The following is a 25,691-nucleotide window of genomic DNA, read 5'->3' on the forward strand; positions in this document are numbered from 1 at the left end:
GGTCTTCAAGAAGATTAAGATAAAATTCCAATGTCATAGCTTTGCACATCAAGATAACATTATGTGTAAAGTGTAACTAACAAACGAAATTTCAAAAATGTATACAATGGACAAAAAAGTCTGTTGCCTCACGAACCATGGTCCAAAGTCAATTAATCAAACTGAACAGTTAATCAAACTGAAAATCTCACAGGTAAAATTCATAGGGTCATTGAGATGTTCTCCACTTTTTATTAAGATGAGGTAGGTCCAGACACTTGGCCATTTTTTGGCACCCATGGAGTATACAAACTGGATATCATGAATTTGCCCAAATTGGCTAATCTGAATGCAGTGAGAGAGCCTTATTTTGGGTCCATTCCTCATCATGAACAATTAAACAAAATACTACTTCTTGGCTCCTCTTAATTCCAAGTGAATGAAGGACAGAATGAGACAGTAAAAATATCATCTAACAGCATAGCATATATATAGTATTATGTATTAGGATGCATTTTAATTGTTTTAACTCTTCATTATTACTGCTAATGTTTGGGTTTGTAGATTTCCCTATAAAATAATGTTGTTTCATTGTTTTATTTATATAGCTTTGCATGCTATCATTCTTCTTGAGTTTAGTTATTTGTTGGAAACCAAAGGACCCTCTCAACTAAAAGCAATTGCAAATATACAGCCAGTTCTCATGCTTCTATTGCTCTATGGGCACACAGAGCTGGACCTCGGAATTAACTTTTACAATACATTCCTTCTCCTTCCCGATGCTACATTCCTTCTGAATGTATTCAGAATATAAAGATTCTAATCATTGGCACTGTTTCCTATTCAGGGATTTAAAACACCTACAAGCTGAAGTTGTATCCATTGAGAATGGTCCCCACTCTACTTCCATTTCTCATAGTTTATTCTTACTCAGAAGAGAGAACCAATTTGCCTCAGTATATCACCACTTGGCCAAATAAACCCCAAACTGTCCAATCAACATAACCTCTCAAGCAAACAAACTAGGAATGGGACTCATGAAAGAAATATGGCTGGCATTTACATCTATCACCACACTTCTCAGAAGCTGTTCACTAAATCTATTCACTCAGCAGCATTCTTAGAGACTAAAATTTTTGTATTGAGATGCACAATACAACAATCAAATAACAGGTCAACACAGTAAGCTTTTACAATGCAACAGCTTTTCAGAAAGACACGTTTCTCTCTGTACAGGGACTTGCCACAGTGCAGGAACAAGTAAGATGGAATGGTCTCCAATTTCAGATCAGAGAGCAAGAGTGTGTAATACATGTCAGATTCCCCTCACATAATACTTCCATCAAATAAAACCATCTGGATGGCATACTATATATCAGTGCTGTGCAAAAGAATATAATGGGAGCCACAAATGCAAGTCACACATGTAATGTTACATTTTCTGGTAGCCATATTAAAAATTTAAAAAGAACTAGGTAAAATTATTTTAATAATATATTTGGTTTAACCCAACAAATCTACACTACAATAATTTCAATGTGTAATCAGTATTTTAAAATTTGCTAATAGCTATTTTACATTCTTTTTATTCATACTAAGTCCTTAAAACCTGTTGCATATTTTATACTCATAGTGCATCTCAACTTGGACTAGCCATATTCCGAATGCTAAATAGTCAAATGTAGCTACCATATTGGACAACCAACTTTACATTTGGGCACATCATGTGCTACTTTCCTGGAATGATCCCCATTACCATTAATCCTCCACTTAACTAGCTCTATTCACACTCAGAGCTCAGAATTATTTAGTCAACACATATTTATTAAGTGGACACAATATTCCAGGTAGTGCTGTAGGGTCAAGGATAAGGAATGGACAAGACAAAGTCTTTCTTTCAAAGCATGGAAGTACAAACATTCACCAAGAGAGGCCTTGCCTGATTCCTTGATAGGACATGTCCCTCTGTCACATGTTTTTATAGTACACACTCTTCCTTCACAGGATGTTTCCTAATTTAAATCATTTGCCAAATATCTACCTTGATAGACTGTAAAGATCCATGAGAGTAAACATAACATCTCACTCATTGCGGCATCTCAAAGCCTACCAAGCACAGTCTGTGCCTGGCATAGAGCAGATGTACCAAAATATTTGTTGAACATAAAGGAGGAGGGAGGAAGAGAAGGAAATGGGGGAGGGGGAGGGAAAATGAGAAGGAGGGAGGGAGAAAGGGAGAGAGGTAGAGAGATATACACTTGTAGAAGGTAACTCTGTCAATGATGTTCATTAGCTAAACAGCAGAGTTAACTGCCATAATTTACCATTCTCTACCTTATTTATATTCAGCCCTTTCTGAATTCTCCCAAATTTCACAGAATCAGTGATTTATACCTTGTACTTCATTTGCTACTTTCCTGGATTTACTTCGACAATGTTTCAATTCTGGTTGGGTCCTAAAGGTATGTATAAAGGGGCTATATATTTTACAGCCACTCCAGTAAATTTTGAAACCTTGTTTATCTAGTTTATATTGTATCACATGCATTCAAAAGAAGCTGGTTCACTTTACCACTGTCATCTTGCCAAGTATCAACAGAATGGTGATAAGCTGTTCATACCTAGCTCTAATTACAGAGATAGGCTGATATTTCTTTCCACTGGCCTATTCACTTTTTACTGACTTAATCAATCACCAGAATTTCTTTTTTAGGCCAGTGATTTTTTTTCATTATTTTTTTTTAAGTTTTTGCTAGAACATACCATATATGCATATTAGGCACTTTCAAATTTATGTTGCAGTCAAAAACTTCAAAATGTTTTATGACACATATTGGGTTATTTTTAATCTCCATCCTCTAAACCATATTTTACTCATTGTCTCATTTATGTCAGTGATCTACAGATTCAGCTAAGTTGGTCAATGTTGAAACTCTCTGCAGCCCTCTGTTCCTAATCTTTCTCTAGAAAGATCAGGGGTTGTCAAAATGTGGTCCAAGTACCAAGAGCATAGACATCACCTGGGAATTTGTTAGAAATACATATCTTCAGGCATCTCCAGACATACCAAATCAGAGAATCTGGGGATGGGGCCCAAGCAATCTGTTGTTTTATGGAGCTCTGCAGGGGAATCTGGTATACAATCTGATGCAGAGTTAAAAAAGCACTGCTCTCATCCAACCTCTTGCCCTATGCTAGGGTGCAACACTATCAGCAACAAAAGTGAATTAGCCCACTGGGCACTCAGTTTTAGAAATGAAACAGGGTATCATGATATAGAAATGTACTTAGAGAGCATATTTAAATCTTAGAATGATAAAAAAATAAAACTATAAACTAAAATGAAATTTACAAAGAATGGCACAGGCATTAAAAAACAGACCAAAAAAAAAAAAAAAACTCTTAAATGAAAATGCATCAAATTTCATTGTAAAGGGGAAAAGAAGTCACTGGGGCTATTTTAAAATCTACAACATTTCTGAAATCAGATTCCAAGTTGTCTTTCAGTTTTTGTTTATAGTATTTTTAGATCTCCCTCTGCATGCTATGTTTTCTTTTAGACATACTGCCAACTTTTTGTATCTGTCATCTGGTTTTGAAAATGAGGTTTCTCATCATTTTTTAAGCATTTCACCATTTCAATTGTCACACTAATGCTTGGTACATCTGGAAGTTCCTATGATAGGATGGATTTAGAATCTACATTTAAAAGCGTGTCAAATAATTACCAATATTTAATTTCATGTTCCTTCAGAAAAAAAATCCATTAGAAGTTCTACAGCTCTTCTTCCGTGCCATCTCCTAAATTAAACTTCATATTAAAAAGACTAGATTCTAGGATTTCTCAGGCTTCACATTTTCAAATTTAAATTCAAAAAAGCAGAAAGAAATGATATGGAATGAAGTGATTTATCCCAGGGGTTTGTTCTTTTTAACTATAAGATAAATCGAGAATCACAAGGGGGGAGAGGAAAGAAAGAATCACATGAGTCGGGCTGGCATCCTCATGTTATTTTTGTATGTGATTACATATTGCTTTGGGGTTTCTATTTCAAGCACTAGTCATTTATTTTTCCCTCCAATACAAATGTATTCTTGATGACTAGGATATCGTTCTAATTATTTTTAATAAAAATCATTTGGCATCCTTGAAATTTTACAGTGTTTCTCCAAAAGATTCAAAATATTAAACAAAAGTATCCTTCCATCCACCAACTGCAACATAACTTCAGAAAGTTAATTAATGTCACAAAGGATTAGACTGTGAAGGCTGTTTGGGATGGTAGCAAAAAGCATAAACTTGGAAGTCAAATTGCACAGGTATGAATTCAGTTCTGTCACTTACTCACTAGATTACCTTGAGCAATTCCTCAGACTATGTTTTTTTTTTTTTTTTTTCCTGCCACAGGTTTATTTGTACAAATAGCACAGGAGGACACCAGGCCCATGCAGACAGAAGCCCAGGGTTCATACCAGTCCTTCTGTCCTCACACTGGCAGGCAGAAGCCTCTACACTGAAGCCTTTGTGGGGGCCTGGGCACCTTTGGGAGCCTGCGCTGCAGGAGTCGAAGTAGGAGCCGGAGCTGGGGTCACAGCTGCAGCCTGGGCCTTGGTTTGAGCCTTGGCCTTGGCCTTTGGCCGGCAGAGCCTGAGACCTTTGGCAATGCGGCACGAGCACGTTTCCCGAGCTTGGGGTGAGCAATGTAGGCAAGTCGATTGAGCTTGCGGCTGCCGCCCTTTGGGATCTTGGGCTTAGCCTCCTTGGGCTTGACAAGGGCCTTGATAGCCTCAGCATGCACCGTCATGGCCTTGGCATTGTTGGCCTGCATATTCTTCAGGCCCTTCTTGTTGTGCTTCTTGGCAAAGCGCATGTTCCTCAGGAACTTGGGGTCTATCCCCTTAAAAGATTCGTATCTTTGTGACCGGAGTTTCTTGATGACATTTCTGTGCCATTTTCGTGACTGGTTGTGTGTGGTGTGGCTCTTGGACTTGGCCATGTCTGTACCAAAGCCCGCGGCTCCCCAAGCACCCTCAGACTCTATGTTTAAAATTTATCATGTATAGCAAATATGTGGAAATTTGTCTAGCTCCTGAATTATTGTTACCAAGGATCAATCAAATCAGCTTGTGTAAAGGGTCTATCATGACGCCTAATACATAGTTTTGAATACTTATGGATATTATTTTAATGACTGGCTCATCTCTGAAATGATGCCTTAATAAGAAGTTCTTTCAGTTAGGGACAAGTATATTAATGCTTGCTGTCCTGGTGTTAGCTGATTTTCCATAAACTTGTCAAAATAAATGATGGATAGGTGGCTGGACAAATTAGTGGGTGGGTCCAACAACATTAGAGTAGGGAACTTTCTTGAGAAATTCAGGATAAGAAGTACGAGCGATCATCCATTCCTATCTACAAGTACCCTCCACCTGCCCCTCTCTTCCAGACCCCACATCTTTAACACAAAACTACTCCCCATCATATGTACATGAGTAAGTAGAGCAGTTCCCACTGCTCAGGAATCTGTGGGCAGCATGCAGTTCTCTTCTGACTACTTTCTCCACCTCACAAAGAATGCCTTGTTATTCCACATGGAGTACTTGCCTTCGCTTATTTGAAAACATTCCAGAGTCTTAGGCCATGATATGCATCCGTTTAACTTAATTATTTTACCTTTTATTTTTCTTCTTAAATAAATTGAGATTTAGGTATATGTATTTAATATAATATGAAAACAAAATATAATATACTATAAAGAAATGTATAAAGGAATATAGACAGGTCCAACTGACAATGATTCAACTTATGATTTTTTGACCTTAGTGCAAAAGCAATACGTATCTGATAAAAACTGTACTTTGAATTTTGATTTTTTTCCCCTGGACTAGTGATATGCAGTATGATACTCTTGCCTGATGTTAGACAGTGGCAACAAGCAGCAGCCTCAAGTCAACCTTGCAATTCCCAGAATAAACAACCTATATACTCACAACCATTCATATCTTACTTTCAGTATAGTATTCAATAAATTATATGAGATATTCAACACTTAGCTATAAAATAGATTTTGTGCTAGATGACGGTACCCAACTGTTCTGAGTATGTTTAAGTTGGCTAGGCTAAACTTTGATGTTGAGTAGGTTAGGGGTATTAAATGTATTTATATGTTGTTTATAATATATAAAAGTATATATATAAATATATATTCCTTCATATATTATATATCTATATATGTATAGAAAAGAAGAAACTTCCATATCCCACATGGGAAAGGCATCTAGTTCCAGAAACCAGTTCTACCCCTTCCCAAGCCTTTGGTTACCTGTCCACAGGGGAGGAAGACTAACTCATCTAATTGGTAAAAATGGGAAGAGGAAATGAACAAGGGGAACTCTCTCTCCAGTCATGCCTTGGGGGCCCGGGTCTACCTGTGACTGAGTGCCTGACTTTCACTGGGGGAGGGGAAGTTCAAGGGGTGACATAGAGTGTAATGAAGGTGATATTTTGAGCTCCATTATCTGGTTCTTTCACTGCTGGTTTATACTTCAGCCTGAAAACAGAATGGGGTTATTCTTTGGTCCTTTATATGCCCTTTGTGAGATCCAAATTACTATTCTACAATATACCTATCTCCTAATATGTTGTGAATGATTTTCCCTGTCATTAAATATTATTTCTTCTATAACACCATCTTTAATTGCTATTCAGCATTTTTATTGTATGATGCTTTATACCTTATTGAGCCAGTCTTCTATTATTAGAGAATTGAAATTTTAAAAAAATTAAGTTGCTGCAATTAAGTTTGTAAATAATACAAACCTATAATATCCTTTCAATACCATTCTGTTCACTTACTGAGGATGAATTCTTTTTTTTTTTTTTTTTTTTTTTTGTGAGGATGAATTCTTAAAAGAACACTGGCTAGGTCAACATATGTGAACATCTGAGATATTTTTTAATGTACAGAGCAAAGTTGTCTAGAAAATTTGGGCCATTTTATGCTTCCCCTACAAGCACATTAGAGTATCTGTTTCTTTGAACATTTACTAGAGTTAAGAAATGGAATTAAAACAATATGTCATATTTCACTTCTTAAGATTTTATATGCTTTAGGTAGTGGAAAAAGCCAGGGTGCATCCTTTGTTTGGAAGGCACTATTTGACTACAGTTTGCCCAAGTGTGAAATGCCATATTTCCTCAAATCAAGTTACCTAATCTCTTGACATTAACAAATATTAGCATTTTAAAACCTGTTTTGAAATTAAGACAAAAGCAAACATCATTGCTAATGTACATCTGAGGGAGGAAGGAGAAAGAAACCATGGAAACCAGCAGAGGAATTAAAATGGCAACGAAGAATTAGACACCAGAATAGAACGAGCAATAGGCCAGATGAGGATTTTAATTGGAACCAAGTGACAAGAATTATAAGGTGTTCCTTTACATTTTTCTTCTTCTTCTTCTTCTTCTTTTTTCCTTTTGGTCATGCTTTTAGGAACCCTTGATAAATCTTACCTCCACTGTACTTTCGCTTCTCATAAAATTCCTTAAAAATACCACAGGCAGTTACTATACACAAACACAGCTCAATTTTTAGGCCACAGGATGGCACTCTGGGTGCATATAAATGATGAAGTGCCACTCTCCCCTTGGAAAAAAGGCTCTCTGTCCCTTGGGAGGTTCTGATAACTATTCCTAACCCTAACTCAAAGTCCAGCACCTATTCATGGGAGGAGTTCATAGTGACTAATATTTTTCCATTCTGAAAGCCCAGGGCTTCTCTTGGGTGTTTGTCTCCACAGGTCAGACACTGGCAAAGGGCTTCCTAGAACACCTAACCTCTTAGACTTCTCATTTCCTTGAAGGTTATACCTATGGAGGAGGAGAACTTTCTTCACAGCAGCAGATATATCCCTGACTGAACACATCTGGAAATGTAACCATTTCACTGTTTATGGATGACATAGTAAAAATGCATTTCCATATGGTTGATAGTTCCAAGCAACAAAAATAGCAGTGTTGTTTTTCTTTAAATGTAATTAGTATTCTGTTGTGTGGGAGTGAGGTTAACATGTGATAAATACAGTTGAAGGTAAATCATACAGAATTTTTCCCCATATTTGGACAATTGAAGTTGTCTTTATAATTATAGATATAATTATGATTATTGCTTATCATTAAAATGTGATGTAAAAAGAAAAGGATCCTTAAGCTTTAAACGTTAAGACTTATAATCATCAGGCCATTAAAACACATAAAAGATGGCATAAGTCCTTGACAGACAAAGTACACTTAACTAAATCTTTAGTAAACTATAAATAATAGTAAAAAATAATTAGATTAAAATCACAATAGTAAAAAATAAATAAATAAATAAATAAATAAATAAATAAATAAATAAATAAAATAAAATAAAATAAAATCACGATAGTGATTTCCAATGATAGAAAGAAAGAGGAAGGAGTTGCCAGGCAAGTCATGGGGGATGGGGAGAGGATGATATAGGAGACAGTGTGGATATAAAGTGAACTCCTCTCAAGGAATTATCAGAAAATAATTCAATATTTAAAATATGACAAAGTGACAGGAGCCTTGAATGCCAAACTAAGGTTTCCTTAAGATATGCTTCAGACATATCATTCAGACACAGAATGAAGGCTTTGGGTAGGGTCATCGTGTGATGGAGACATTGTTTTAAGATCAATCAAGTGCAATGTGGAAAAAGTGGGTTAGGAAAAAAGAGTTGAAAGCAAAGAGACTGAAGGCATGGAGGTCTGTTAGAAGGATCCTGCAGGTGACTAATGTAACAAGAGCTCAGGCAACAGTGGGAGCAGAGGAAATGGAGAAAAATCTGCAGGTTAGAGAGATACTGGGAAAAATATGGACTGTCCAGACTAGGTGACTAAGTGACACTGACAATGTAGCCTTCAGAATCACAACTTCAGATATCCCGGCATCCTGAATGAACACAACTTCCAATCCTCTCAGCTCACTACAATAAATCTCTGAGCTGATCTTCAAGGACCCATTTTTCTTCTCCTGTAGTCCCCTCCAGGCTTCATTCCTTTTCCTGCTCCACCAGAAAAACATCCTCAGAAATAGGCTCAGTTTCCTTGCCCTTCAATTTATTTGGCAAAACCCTGGATGAACACAACCAGCCATCAGGTTTTTCCCACTCCTGCTGAATCCATGCACATTAACAATGATGGGTCTTATCCAAGAAGACAGAAGTATGTAGGTATAAATCCATGAGAGATGGCCTTAAAGCATCCAGAAATTTTACTATGTTTCTTTGCTATCTTCCATCTCTACCCTCAGCAACTATGGTAAGCATTTTCACATGCTCTCCTTACTTTCACCTGATAATCTTGCCTTCTTCCCTTTAAGAATCTCTAGAAACTGTGAGCTTGGAACGTCTTCTCAAATCTAGATACTAACTGGGTCTGCAACCATTTTTCCCTGCTTTCTTACCACAGTGAGCAAAATTTTCTTCCTTCCATTAAGTGACAAAATTTTTATGTGTGCACGGGATCTGAGTCCTGATACTTCTGAAAGATTTCCCTTCAGTATTTTTGGTCTCACATTCTATAATTGATAGTTCTCACTCACACATAAAGACAATCTAGAATATCAATTCATTTAACTATCAAATGAGTATCTACCATGTATCCGGCATTCTATGAATCAGAGATAGATCAGTTAAAAAGAAAAAAAAACAGACCCCTCCCCCCCAAAAAATCCCATGAAGTTCTAATCTCTGCTAGAGCTAATTCAAGTATCTCAAAACGAACAACAAAAAATAAAAATAAAGCAATCCAATTCCATTACCACGGTCTTCTTTAGTTACCAACCATTACTCTGATTCACTTCTAGAAAAACTTCTTCAGAGTTGTGCACATATAATATTCCCACTATGTCATCTTCCAATCATCTTCAAACCACTCCAATATTGGTCTTATTCCCATCATTCCACTAAAACTCTTCTAGTTCAGTCTCTAAAGATATCCATGTTGCCAAAACCAACCACTGCTCTTCAGTTCCCATCTCATTTGACCCCTTGGCAGCATTTAACTGTGTCATAAATCCTTTCTTCTTGAAGCATACTTCTCTTGACTTCTGTTATATTGTTGCTGGGATTCTTCTGGTTCCTTCATTATGCCACTTTGTGTAATTCTGTCTGTGTGCAATGCTCATCCCTTTTCTTATTCTGCCTATATGCTTCCTCCTCTTTAGGACTCAGCTTACATATCACTTCTTCCAAGAAGTCTTTTCTATCTTCTTGTTTCAATGTGAACTCCAATATTTATTTCATGATATCCTGTTCTTTGCATCCAGTATCTATGTCACAAATTTGTGTATGTGCAAATTTATTTAATCTTTATAAGTAATAAGACTTTTGACTTTTTTTTACCATTATATACCAATATATTACTAATCTGTCTAGTAATAGCATTGCATATGATTATATACCTAGTACCTGATATATAGTAAACTGAGGCTGAATAAATGATCTAGGTATTTTCCTCCCTTTCTATTGGACCATGTTTGAGATTGAATGAGACAGTAATTCCTAGTCTTTTGGAGTGAGTGGATAATAAGGAAAATTTTAATGAAATTCACAGTACAGGAAAATTTGGAAGACAACTTGCTCTAGGAGGAAATACTGCGAGCCACTTGGGGACATGTTTGATTTGAGCTATCACTGAAACATCTAGAGGAAAGACATAGCATACTGATAGAGACATGTGGCTTCTTGATATCCACTCTACCTCCTTTCCATAGTGTAAAAACCATAATACTTAGTGCTTTGACCTCCCCTCATGCAGTAAGCTACTTATGTTACTCTCATTCTCCCTTGTCAGAGATTTGTTTGTGAGCCCAGGTTTAAGCAAATCAGTACAATACATTCAGTGGCAACAAGGATTAGTTCAGAAATGAATGTGAGCCCCAACCGAATGCAAGAAGGCATGAAGAGAAGGTTTCTTAAGACATATGGGAAAAAGTTTCTTGTTAAAAGAGCAGTAAGAAGAATGTGCCCTTTCTCCTACTGAATGTGAAGCAGGAAGCACATAGCCTCAATTGTTACTATTGATTATCCCGTGCACGGGCAAAGGAAAGCCATGCATGGAAAAAAGCCAATGTATGGATAATAAAAACAGAAGATAGAAAGAACCTAGGTTCCTGAATACATCATGAATGGCAGGGTCAATAAACCCTGAAGGCTTCTATCTTTGCTTTTCTTGTTATGACCCAATAAATCTATTAATAAACTATATACATAATTATTTCTCTTCTTTTAGGTGAAGACTTCTTACCTGATACACGTAAGGCAAGGACTTTGGAAAATGATTGGAAGCAAAACTAAGAAAATGGACAAGTAATTCACTAAAAGAGCAATATTAAAAAAGTAATAGAAGAAATGAAGCAGTAAGTGACCAAGCATTATATATAAAGAAATGGTTAATAATTAGAAAGAATAATATAAATAGGAAAAGCAGGGCAAAAAGCAAAAGCTCCCCACCAAAGTCACTTAGTGACTTATCCTGTTCTTTAGAAGAGTGACATTAGTCACATTATTCAATCATATCAGTACAATGGTATATAAGAGAAGCCCCAGTGCCAAAAAGTCAGTTTGTGAAAATTAGTCTTTAGAAAGAAACCTCAATAAAATTCTAATAAAGAATATAGTGAATAAGATCAGTAATTTACCTATGAATAAATATGATGTAATTTTACATGCGTTCTCAACTGTTTCACACTTTATTGAGAGATATCCTTTACTCTAGGCATTTCCTAATACTGGGACTAGGCAACATGCCTGCCCTCAATTCACTCACAGACTCTTAGTAGGGGAAATAGACTAATAGAAGGCATACCACAGTCTGGCTAATCCTGGGATAAATGTAGGTACAGGTACTGGCACTATGTCAACTATATTATCCAATGCTGATGGAGGTGGGCTAGGTGAAGAGTCTTGGGGAAATAATGCCTGAACTATATATCCAAGGAAGAATACACACAGTAGAAAGCAAGTTCTTGGCAGAAAGAACAAACCCAGAGAAATGAGACATACATGACATAGCTCTTGAGTATGAAGTATAACTTCTGTACCCTGCCCTGGATTATATCTCTCTGGTTGAAATTGGTGTTCTTACATGCTACCATCTCAGTCTCCAAGAGGCCACTCAGCTCAGTTCAAATTGGAAAATAAATGAAAATTGTCTTTTAGCTATGGTCTTCTCACATTATCAATTATGGTAAGGTAAATGAACATGATAAGACATATTTCAAAGATGCCTTGAAGATACCAGATCTTTTTGTTTCCATTTTGAAAGGCAATGACTCAGATATCAGTTTCTCTGGGATTTATTTCATCTGCTTATAGGAAAACTTACAGACTCAGGCACATAAGGCCATTGCTCTGTTTATGAACAAAGTATGCAAATACTGCTGTCTAATTACATTTTATATACCTCAATACAATGCACAATGGGCCCCCAGAAAGGTTTCTATCAGAATGTCTAATCATAGGCAAACAGCAGCCTCTTATTTTCTAAAATAGAAACTGAAGCAACTGAAGCAACTTTCATCTGTGATCAAGAACATCTTTTCCTGATCAGTGGAGTGAGAATCCAAACAACTTGACTATTTTTCATTCTTCAGAGGCTTCTGATATGATGACTAAGACAATCTGTTAAATCTCAACTCTTACTATTTCAGTTGTTCTCTTTCTTGCACCTAGGCAATCAGAAGGAGGGAAGGTCAGTTTGCCTCGTCGTTCCATGAAAAGAAGTGTCCATTTTACAAAGGTAGCTGCTCTACTCACATAAACAGGCAGAGAACCTAACCTAACCATCCCTGGCAGAGAAAAAAAAAATTCTCTTTTGCAAATCTCAGAGGCTAAATAATTCATAATCTCCCTCCATAGCTAATTCTTGTCTAGAGAATATTCTAACTTCGGAGAAAATTTCTTTCAGGTCTAATCCAAGCCTATCTTCATGGAGAATAAGTTGTTTTAGTGTCAGGGAGACTAAAGGAAATGTTCTATATGGTGAGATTCAAGGCACGATAACTGAGTCCTTGGCCCAGAATATCTCTTCTAGTAATACTACCACGTCTCATAGGACCTAAACTCTACCAAATGTATGATCTACCATTAATTTAAAAATTACTAATAAAAAATGTTGGCAATCAAACTATAGACTAACGCTTTATCACTTAATTTTTTTAATTTATTGGGAGACCTCCGGGTGCCTGGGTGGCAGTCAGTTAAGCATCCAACTTGGTTTCGGCTCAGGTTGTGATCTCAGTATTGTGAGATCAAGCCCCATGTCTGGCTCTATGCTCAGTGTGGAATCTGCTTGAGATTGTCTTTCCCTTTGTCCCTCCTGCTCATTCTCTCTCTCTCTCTCTCTCTCTCTCTCTCTCTTTCTCTGCCTAAAATAAATAAATAAATCTTTTAGAAAAAGGAAGAGTTCCGAAGACTTATTTAGACACAGATTTTATTGTATTATTATTTTGTGGAAAATATTTAAAAATTCCTAATACTGCTTCATAAATGGAATCTCATTCTTCAGAATTAGTTTTTTGACTAAGAAACATAAATATCTGATAAATATCTGTGCTTTTCCACACATGGAAATTCTCTATGCTGGAAAGTTGATGATTCAGCATTTCCTAAAACCAAGTTCCACTATGGTCTTAGTGATTTTCTTCTCAGCTCTAAGTTGTATTGTTGATGCTTTTCTTGATCTTAGGAGAAGGTTTAAATGGGAAATTATTAGACAACAACTAAGACAAATGTTCCATTTTTAAATGTTCACTAAATGAAATGTCAAGTTGCTGCATTTAAATGCAGATAGCAATTAAATTTAACCTATATTACTAATAATGCACATGATTTGATCAAAGTTCTTTTTCATACTTTATGTTCTTATTTAAATTCTAGTTAGTCAACATACAGTGTAACATTAGTTTTAGGTGTACAAGACTTGACTGAAGTTTTTACCATGTGTATGCCATGACAATGCCATTACAATAGTCTTTGGCCAAGTGATTGCAGTGATTGCTGTCACCAACTGTTTCAGAAAGGTTAAAATGTAAAAAAATAATATATAACTTTCTTAAAATTGACGAAATATGGATCTTCCAATGGAAGTTATTTGTTTGTCTATTTACTCTATTTAACCATTAAAAATTATATTTATTGAGTATCTACCATGTGACCGGCACATGGATAAGGGTCATAAAATGATAAAGTGGATGGACTGGTTTTTGCAATCACAGACTTTGAAACTCATGGATCTAAAATTATATACTGTTAGAGTTTATGGTCTAATCATAAGTAGGAATTCCTAGTCCCTCACAAGGTATTTGTTGATCAAGAAAAGTCCTAGGAATTGCAAGAGAAATTTTTCTATTCTGCCAAAATGCCATGTACTCCTAATAGGAGGAATAGTAACTAGACAGTTTTCTGAAAATAAATAGATATATTAATCTAAGATAATGTTCACTGAGGGCAGAGATAGATCAGAGGAGACAAAACCAAGTGGACCAAGGTATTTCTACATTTTAATTAAGAAAAAGATTGTACAATTAGAGGCAGGCTGAGTGAGAGAGACATGCCAATAACAGCCAGCTGGTGATATGGAATGGAACTGAAGGCATCTAACTTCCATCTGGATGTTCCTGTAACTTCTGTTAGCTTCCCAAATTCTAGAACTTTCTTGCCTATATCTAATATATGGACCACTCAATCCCTATGTCATGCACATTCCTGGATTTGGCACTCCTGTCTACTTCCCACTGTATTACACAACCACCACAGAATCATCAAATGCACTTCTTCAAAGGATTGTCAAAGAATTCTGGAATTCTAAAATTTAATTCAAACTTTAGATTGTTTTAGAAATAGGGAAACCATAATAAAATCTTTTTAAAAGTGGGGGGAGGGAATCCGTGGGTAGCTCAGTGGTTTAGCACCTGCCTTTAGCCCCGGGCATGATTCTGGAGTCCCCGGATCAAGTCCTACATTGGGCTCCCTGTGTGGAGCCTGCTTCTCTCTCTGCCTGTGTCTCTGCCTCTCTCTCTCTCTCTCTCTCTCTCTGCGTCTCTAATGAATAAATAAATAAAATCTTCAAAAAAAAAAATAGGGAAACTGGGACCCAGAGACAGAATGCAAATTGCCTAAGAACACTCAGCATTTTCCTGTCATGCATCTCTGACAATGGACTTATTTGATTATTACAACTCCAGTGTCTTTTAGCCACTGATTCAATGACATCTCTGTCTTAGATACTTCTAGATGGCAACTTTTTATTTTAGAAATGATAGTAATTTGGGGTTCATTGAGCTGAACAACTTGAACAAGTACATGTATACACTCACGTGCAGAGACACATATGTGACTTCTGTATGTCAAGCACTGTCTTAGAATTAGATATATGAAAGATAAAATGATACTTGTCTTCCTCTTAAAGATTCTATACTTCAGAGAGAAAGGACAGCATGCCAAAAGTCCATGTAAAAATTAAGATGTGGATAAGGTACAACATAATAGATACTTCCTCTGCTGAAGATATTCAGAGATTATCTCAGGGAAGAAGAGATGCCTGAATAGAGATAATTGGAGTTTATGGTATAGGAGAGAGAAAGCCTGGTGGAATGAATACCTATGGATCTTACCTAGTTTGTTGTCTTTCCTCCTGCCTCTAAGAGCAGCAACTTCAATTTCCTGAGAGACCTCACCACTCTCTCCCTCTTGTTCTACGTGATTCATCCCACCCTTGATTCAGAGCCACACATATGACCCAGGGCTCACCCATCAGAGCATCTCACTGACCTGACCATAGCATTGGTTTAGTAATGGATGAGGACTTCAGTCAGATTGATGAGACTTGAATCTGGTACTTTTACTAAAATAGATCTGGGAAAAAAAAAAAAAAAAACAGTTTTTTTGTTTTGTTTTGTTTTTGCTGTTGCTGTTACCAATAGAAAAGATCATAATCTAGAGTAAACGACAGCCATCTTCCAACCATGAGGAAGAGCCTGAGAATGGAGCCATTACAAAGGAAAGCAGAACTGACAGATGGAGATTGAGATCAATACCCAATAAAAATCATTAGAGTATCTGGAATAGCTATGCCTGAAACTAATAAATCTACCTCAAATTTTTCAGTTGCATGACTCAAAAGCTTTCCTTTTTTACTAACGCCAGATTCACCTTTATTCTGTTTTCTGCTTATAAAGGACTCCCAATGGTGGGTGTGCAAAGGCAATGCTTGTGAGAAGAGATGGATTTTGGGGAGCCAGAAGGTAGTGTTATGGGCTGAATTATTTCCTTCAAAATTCATATATTGAAGTCTTAGCCGTCAGTACTACCGAATGTGACTGTATTTGGAGATCAGGTCTTTGACAAGGTGATTAAAGCTAAATGAAGTCATTGAAGTGGACCCTAATCCAACATGACTGGTGTCTTTATAAGAAGAGGAGATGATGACATAGATATGTACACAGAGAAGACCATAAAAAGACAAGGAGACGATGGCATCTGTAAGCCAAGAACTGAGGCCCTCAGAAGAAACCAACCTACTGACACCTTCGTCTTGGACTCAGTTTCCAAAACTGTAAAGACACAAATTTCTGTTAAGTCCACCAGAGTGTGGTACTTTGTTAAGGAAGCTTTACCAACTAATAGAGGCAGGTTGCCAGGAACAATGAGTGTCATGGATAAAGGATCAGGACTGTCAAAATATGTACATGTATACGTGGTCAAAGATTGAGATAGAGAGGGAATAGTGCAAAGTATTTCAAATAGATGCAAAAAATGGACAGGACATATGTCGCCTTCATCACAATTTGTTCTGTCTCATCCTTTCTTCTTTAATACTTATTTTTGTCTACAATGGAAGACAAGCCACACTGCTTAGTTTTTAGACACTGTGACTCAAGTCTTCAAATACTTATTTGTTTTGAAATGTATCAGGGACCCACTTCTGCTAAATATAATCAATCTTTTCTGCTAAGTTTACGGAATAAGCTTCTTTCACAAGAGCCCCACAATTGTCATGTGCAGTCTGATAGAAGTCTGACATTTTCAAGTTGGTCTCCTCAAGTAGCCTGGCTTCTAAGAATTGGGTTATTGTTGATTTTTGCTTCAAAATGGTATGTGGCTCTATTTTGTCTGTGCACGACAGAGTACTGATGAAACAAAGTATAGTCTGGCCTTTAAACAATGATGACAAAAAAGCCTCAATTGTTGAACTTTCAAAAACCTCCCAGGCTTAAGAACATGCTCTTCACTGTTGCCATAATGAAGTCCTTCAGCTCTGGGAGTTAGAAGAAGAGTAAAAGTGAAGCTAGAGAAAGAAGAAAGTTCTGTTTGAAACAGAATTTAAAAATTGTATCTGTTTGCTCTTAGCTTGGGTGTGAGGACTCATTATGGACTAAATTCTTCATGTTTCATCTGGATACACAAAGACAGAACTGGAGCTGGTATCGGGGGAGCCAGTCTCCTGTGTTATTTCCAGCCCTCCACTTATTAAAGTTAGACCAATGCTATTTTCTCTGTACTGAGTTCTATCAGAGACATTTTAAAGTGCTCTTTACTCGCTTGATAGAAAGCATCTGGGCATTCTTGAGTGTCTTCAAGGATTTTTACCCATGTTCATAAAAAAACCATAAGGTTCTCTTTTTTAAAGGTACTGTTTCACTTCCTGATATAATTGTTTATTAACTTTCAGATCACTCTATAAATCATGTCCTCCATATCAGGCTGTCATACACATACAGAAAGTTCTGCAGAGTAACAAAATAAACAAACACAAACAAACAAAAGCAAAAAGCCACCCCCCCCAAAAAAAAATCTTAGAAATTATGTTTCTCTCTTGTAATCATTGATTACAATTTTCAATCTTGGCTGAGATATTTTTTTCTGAGCCACTATAAAAACAACTCCTTCTAAATGCTTTTTATACTTAGGAGAAAAATGAAATCAAGTGCTTTCTTATCATAATAAGTGAATGCATTATATGTTAACAAGCATTTTCTTATTTTTATAATGGAAAAAATTGTTAAGCACTATTTCACTCTGCTTAATTGTAATAAAGCAGAGTTGCTTTCAGACTGAAATACAATAAACTCTGATAAATAGCAGTCAACCCAAGGTGGAGTTGAAATCCCAGTGAAATTGCTGACCCTCTTCATAAGTGCATGTAATTTTATAGCTAGGGCAGTGCTTTATGACCTCCCTAAAATATGTATTTCCAACTGGTTTCCTGTTTGAAAGCTTCAGAAACTGAGCTATAAATAGAAAATGAAGAATGAAGAAAAAAGAACAAGAAAAAGGAGGAGGAGGAAGAGGACAATGATAACTAGGGGGATGAGGAAGGAGGGGACATTATTTTGCTAAAACCCATATTTACACATACAACGATATGTCCTTCTATTGTGAAATAAAGTTTCAGGAAATTTGCATGAGCTGGCAGCCAGCTGCAGTTATACGGACTTTTAGAAAAATAGTTCTCTAATTCCTACACAAACAGCAAGGTCAAACTTTAATGTTCTACTTTCTCTATCAGGCTTCCAACCTCAGAGCCAGCAATGATGTTCCCCCTCCCCGAACTCATAGAGCATTTATCCTTGCCACCACTGATTTGGCACTTAGCATATGCTACCAAGCTTTGTTAATTATCTTTTTTATGGACATGTCCTGTCTGTCCAAATAGCCGACTCTCCTTGACTGTAAAGGCAGTAAGTATCTTAGAACACTTTATATCTCCACCACACAGCAAAGTGTCTTGCTAGAGTAGTTTCAACATATGTTTTTGGATGACGGTGGTGATGATGCAGCAATAGGGAGGCATTATGCAATGTGCCCTGTGACATGAAGGCATCTTGAACATTCTCTGCTATAATCTACCACCCAGCTCTGTGTGCCATAGGAACTTAGCACATTTGGTAAATTTTAAGCAATTTTCTTTCAGTTCAAGTAAGCTGGTATTCAGCTATTGAACTAATTCACATTACACTTCTGTATATATTTTATCCTTCTAAGAAGATCTTGCTGTTTAAAAACTTTTGTCAGTGGCTCTCTACTCTGGCTTTATATCAAAATCATCTCCAAAGCTTTATAAAACGAAGATGCTACGGCCCCACCCAAGATCTAAAATATCAAAATAGTTGGAGATAGGAATCCAAAATCTTCATTTAAAAAGTATCGCTACTGATAATTGTGATGCGTGACCAGGTTTGAAAACCACTGCAAAATCTACTCAAAGCCTATTTTCTTGCCAATACAGCTTTTTTCCCTCTTTTCTAAACCTTTTTCAGACTTTACACATTAATTAAATATACATGAAATAATGGTACATGTAAAGAGAGATCAAGTGGTTATAATTTATATGTGAATAAAATATTTAATAAAATATTAAATCATTAAATATGACTGAAATAAAAATATGTTAATGAATGATTTCTGTATTTCCCACACTGTTTTACAAAAGATTTAAAGCAGCTTTCAAGACAATTTTAGAATAGAACAAATATTGAGTGAACTGAAGCTGAAGGGATACGAGGGTAGGAAATAAGTAACTACAGAAAGACATGAGGATAATGTTTGTAATCTGGAATGGAATGCATAGTGTCCTTGTAAAGGCATAAAGCAGCCCCTGTTACATCTGTGTTTCCTAGCAGCCAAAGCAAAGAGAGAAACACAAGTGTTGTATGGTCTCCATGAAATTAAAGCAGTTCACTTTTCCAGATACTGATGAATCCTTATAAATAAGAAGATTTGTTGAAGGAGATAAAATAAAAAAGAAAAGAAAACTTGTAGCTATGGTAGGCAATACCCCCCATGCAGTCATTTCTACAAACAATAGTGTATTTTCTCCCATTATCTCTTAAAGTTTCCATTAGTGTCATCTGCTAGCACGATGACAACACATTTTGCAAAAGTGATTCAACAAGGAGCCTAAACTGTGCAATTACTCTGGAAGCAAATTTTAGAGAATGACTGTTTCAGTTAATCTTCTATAAATGTTATTTCTTATGACTATACTTTATACTTAATGACTTATAAAAGTTTAAGACTGTCCTCAAACATGGAGTCTGTTGTGTCAATATTCTCTATGGCTAATTAAAGGCATTTACTTGACCATCATCTGTGTAGAGGGATAATTCTGGTCTATTCATTAAATAAAATAAAATAAAATAAAATAAAATAAAATAAAATAAAATAAAATAAAATAAAATAAATAAGTCCAAATTGAGACATGCTAGGGAGGCTGAAACCCCATCTCTAGTGGCAATTGGAAAGGAAGGTTCCCTTTAAGTGGGCCAAATTTTCCCTCAGAAAAGAGTTCTTGGTCAGCTTTAACACTGGACTAGTGTTTACCATATAACCTAAAATCCCTAGAGTTGAGCTATGGCCTGAATTTTCCTTAAATATGAAATTTCAATAAATATTCGACTGTTTCTTCTTCTTCTGGGCTTTTCAGATAGAAATCTAGAGGTGATAGTCCCCTTCAACTTGCCTACAAAATCTGGTCTTTCTTTAGTGAGTACATTTAATCTGAGAGATTAAACCAAAAGTACAGGACTTGGATACAGAAAAGAGAGAAGCTATAGAGCTGAAGATTCCTGGAGAATGAATTTCTGCCTCCCACCACTCCCTGGTTGCACAGCCATAAGTAAATCCATTCCTCACATGAAAAATTAGTATTTTACTCTATTTCACCATTTTTCTTAGCATTGTTGCTAAGCATTTTTGCTAATGTATGAAATGCTTACTAATTACAGGTATTTATTTTACTTTGGATGCCTCAAAAAGAACATTGGCACAGAGAATGAAGAAGAAGGCTTGATGTCTTATGAATCAATGGGCAGCAGCCACCTAGAGGTACAAACACCCGTACATGAGATCTGATGTCCTCCTCTTTCCTCACTTTTGCACATGAGTGTCATGCTTGCTCTATTTTCAGAGTCCTCATCTTACTAGTTCAGTCCTGGGCATAAAGTACAGAATATATCACTATCTCCAAAATATTCTTTTCATGGCTTTTCCTTTCATTTGCTGTATCTGGCCATTTATCGTGTGCTTACCATCTGCCACATTGCTGGCAGGCACTGACATTCACATTTGACCTCCACCTAGACAGTAAGTCCCAGGAAGGTAGAAGTCATGCTCATCTGGATTGAAGCTTCTTCCTAAACCTTGTAAAGTTTGTGTCACACAATAGGCATTCAATGAAGAGCTGTAACAGAGTTTCTCTTTCATTTTTTCATAGAACGCTAATATTATCATCCCCATTTTTTTAGGTGAAGAAATTGAGGCTCCAAGAGGTGATGTGGTTTGAACAAGGGAATGAGGCTAACGGGGCAGAGTTCAGATTTGAACCCACTTCTACAGAGTTTTCATGACCCTATTGTGTATTGTTTGCCCTGTATCTGTTCTCCAAGAACCTAGATGCTAAAAAAAAAAAAAAAAAAAAAAAAAAAAAAAAAGAACCTAGATGCTCCGTGTGCAGCTAGGGCTCCATGTGTCGCACATTGATTCTTATTTGTGATGTGATAATCTAATTGGATTTATATGTGTGAGCAGCAAGTAAAATGAGCTATGTCCTAGGTTTGGCTTCTAAAATGCACAGTCTTCAGAAGAAAAAAATACATATACTTCCTACTGTGTTCTTGGCTGAAACGTCCACAAATTTGATTCTTACCTTCCTTGTTACTAAAAGAAGGAATCTAACACTAGTGACTGTAAGAATCATAGTGTCTATGAGCTACGAAAAGAAACAAAAAAACAGAAAGAAAAAATTCTGGATTTTTAAAAGAAGCATTCATTCTTCTCATAGTGAAACTTGACAGTCTTTTCTTTTCTCCATGAGCTTTACTAAAGTGATGCCATCCAGGGCCTCTTTTGCAGCACTGATATTTGGGGGAACAAACATTGGAGCCCATATGAGGATAGTTCAAAGGCCCCAGCAAACTTGTCTTTGACCCAAACCCTTGCATTTCAGAGGTCTGGCCTGATTTAGAGGTACAGTTCTCCTCGTATACACTCAAATCATATCTCCTTTGTGTGGAAAAATAAGATTTCATGCACAATCAAGTTTATCTACCTCAAATCAATAAAAGCATTAAAACAGATATAAAAGAAATACAGTTAACCAATTTAAATATTATTGAAAGTCTTGTAGAACTACAGATATGCTGAATGTGAAATTTCCTAGTTGAAAGGTGTGTTGAAAGCGTTTCAGGCAACACTAGAATGCTTTCAAATGATGCGCAGCCACTTATGAAAACTATTCAGGTGCTTTCCCTAATCTGAAAGGGAGTGCTTTTTCATAGCATTAGTTTTATAATGAGCCTTTTCAGGCAAATTTCAAAGGGTGCATGGTTCACATACTTTAAACTAAATTCACTCATAATTTAGCATCCGACAAAAGCTAATGCTTAATTGTCTCTAAAGAGGCTATAGAAGGAAAACATTTTCCTTATTCACAAACATAGAGCTAAACAGTGGGGCTCCCTCCCATGACCACCCCTCCCTAATTTTCATAGGAACAATGGCTCAGTAAAGAGCTGGCCATGAGGAGACTGGGAACACAGATGCCAGGGTGATTCTGGAGGCTGAGACTCACTGGCTTTGTGCAACATTGCCTGCTCACCCCAGCCTCAACACCCTTGGGGATAAACACGTTGGCCTGTACAGTGGAGGGGATTGAGATTTTTAATTTATGTAACATGGGATATCTAACAGTCTACTATTGGCTGACACTTCGAGATAAGTCACTTACATTTGCTGAGCTCTACCCAGCTTCCTCATTGGCAAAATAAGGAGGCTGTGCTTAACAGATGGTCTTAATTATCACAGTAGTTAATAGCACAGACAGACACGAAAGCCAGAGGTTTAGCTTCATAGTTCTTGCTCTGCCACTTCCTAAGTGACTTTGGACAAGTAAATATAACTCTCCATGCCACAACTGACTTGTTGGTAAAACAGGATAATAATAGTACAATCCTCTAAGACTATAGTAGGTATTAAAATGACTTCATGTATGTAAAGAACTCAGAACAATATATGGTTTGTATAAAGAAGTGCCACATATATCTTAACTATTCTTCTTATTACGTCGCTCCCATTTTTATATTCTGAGTCTCTTAGAAAAGCAACAACCTATATTCTCACTTTTATTTTTATTTTCTTTTCTCTCTTTGTCTTTCAATTAGTGGCACCCCTTGGTAAAATCATTGGTTGCTCTATTTTTCCTTTTGTACTAGAACTTTTGCCAAGTTTAACACACAAGTGCCTTTTGAGATATGAGGTACTGGGGAGAGGGAATTCTTTTAAACAAGTGCATCAAGGAAGACGTCAGCTCCTTTGGAGGATAGCATGTCAAAATATAATGATTCAACAAAGCCTTTTTGAAAAAAAAAAACCCACAAACTTTTGAACCTGTCTAATCCTGAGGAAACCGTAGAAATAAGCAAACAGGAAAAAAAAATGTGTAAGAGAAAGAAAAAACCCTTGCACTTGTAAACCTTTACAATCTCGAGTAATTTTCATAATTGTGACACTTGGTACAATTTGATAGTATCTTATATTGATTCTCAGGTTTCAAGACAATAATCATTACATTATTATCTGCAGCCTAAGCAGTGTAGCATAACCTCCTAATTAGGATAAAAAACAGAGCCAGGAGCGGCCCCAGCAAGTCACAACAAGTCAATATTTTTAATAAGGATTAATTAAAAAAAAATTCTACAAGGTTGTATTAGAGGCAGTTCTGGCATGTCTATTGATTAACAGTTGGCATTACATCTCATAAAGGGCTCATTATGTAAAGCATCAATCTAAGTGTGATGTTCCCTCCCCCACCCCTTAAATACTATTGATTTGTTTTGATGTGTTTTTTAAAGCACAGTTTGGGAGCTGAGAAGATTGAGAATGGGATTCTGTGATCACATTGTCTATCACATTGCCAGGCACCCAGTGGAAACGGTAAAGAGGACTAATACCTTTTGTTTCTCCCCCCCTAGTCAGCTTCTACTGACTTCTCAGGCTGGCAAAGGAAATCTGCTTAACCACACCATCAGCCAAAGGGATCCAAGATTCAAAAGGGGCACCATCAACTCCGGGGAAGGGTGTCAGCTCAAGCTGGCATTCTCCTGAACGAAGACAGATTTTTTTTTTCTCCCCGGAATAATTTTACGTGTGTTCATTCTTCAGTGTCCACTATTTCCTTTATATATTTATTTATATGCAAATAAACAACGATGCCATTTGGAAACCACCTCCAGTGCCCTTCTAAAGACTGCAGCACTAGGAATCTGCCGGAAGACAGCACGGCCACAGGTGCCTGCAACTCATGAATATGCAGCTCTGACATTTGAAACTCTTCAGCAGATTTCTCAACTCCTTTCTTCATTGACACCAATTCACTCTCAATCACAAGGGTTTTCAAGGAAACAACGTTGGTTGGAAGCCACTGTAAAGACTTCCTGAAGTAATCTCAGTCCATGCTTCTTAAAAAATTGCAGACCGATCCCCTTAATGTTTTAAATTCAGAGAAACCTCAATTCTTAAAAAAAAAAAAAAAAAAAAAAAAGTCTGTGTGGTTGATGCTAGGTGGCAGTGCTGTGTAATTAAAACTTGAAAGGATTCCACTAGAATTTGTGAGTCAGGCTACCAGTTTTTCTAAACACAATCATAAGATATAATTATGAGTAAAATACATTAGGAACTCATAGGCCTTTCTTAGAAACTCATTAAGAAGTCATGACAAAGCCTTTGCCACTTGAAGGTCAGTATTTTTCAAAAACAACCTAAAACAAGAGTAATCTAAGTGTGTATATTATGCATATTTAAAATGACCAAATGAATACCAATAAGTTACCAAAAATGTATTATTTAAATAAAACAAACTATATTTTTCTGTGACCTATGATATCATGCATATGTAATTTTAGGAATCTTCCACCAGTAATGTTTTAATGATGGAAAAATCTAGAATACCTGCTGTCTACGTGTAGCATCACCAGGAACTCTTCATTCATTCATTTGTTCCAAGGATCTATGAGACCTACTACATAGGCTAAGTATAGCAACAGGCATGATGAAGGAGACAAAGATGCATAATTCATGGTCCTTATACTCAAGGATATTGCACTGTGAAAGGAGAAAACTAAATAGTAGATTGCCAAGACAGAAAAAGGCTTGCAAGAGGACCTATAGCAGCCTGGACAAAATGACTCAATAGGCCAGGGGAAGCCTTCAACGAAGATTAAAAGACTTTGAGACTTCCCTCTGTTCCTTCTTCCTCTCAGTATAATCCTTTCCTCATAAATGACCTGCAGGGGGAAACAAATCTATCCATTCACTTTTTGCCTAAATTGAATCCTCACCCACACAGTGGAAGAAAGGAACACGGGATTGGCTCTAGTTTTGAACGGGAGCTTTGGAATGTTATCACCTTAGTTTTTCATTCTGACTACCTTTAACTAGACATGTGATGTTGAAAAAATTGCTTGAGCTCCCTCTGTCTTAGCCCTATCCTTAACTATACCGAATCTGTCTCCTATGACTGTTGTGAGGGTTAATGGGTCCCCGTTTTCTTTTTGGGGTGATAAAAAGTGTTCTAAAATTAGATTATGATGATGATTGTGCCACTCTGTAGATATAACCTGCAGATATCATTGGATCATATAAACG

At 36.6% G+C, this 25,691-nt stretch overlaps 1 protein-coding gene and 1 pseudogene across 3 annotated transcripts in view; both read right to left on the reverse strand.

Annotated features, from left to right (window-relative positions):
• TENM2 (teneurin transmembrane protein 2) overlaps positions 1-25,691 on the reverse strand; it is a 1,505,907-nt gene that overhangs the window by 960,526 nt on the left and 519,690 nt on the right. The gene's annotated exons all lie outside the window — the stretch shown is intronic.
• On the reverse strand, positions 4,402-4,976 carry LOC140631571 (large ribosomal subunit protein eL29 pseudogene; annotated as a pseudogene).

This window comes from Canis lupus, chromosome 4 (genome assembly GCF_048164855.1).
Source record: "Canis lupus baileyi chromosome 4, mCanLup2.hap1, whole genome shotgun sequence".
Classification (NCBI taxonomy): Eukaryota; Metazoa; Chordata; class Mammalia; order Carnivora; family Canidae; genus Canis; species Canis lupus.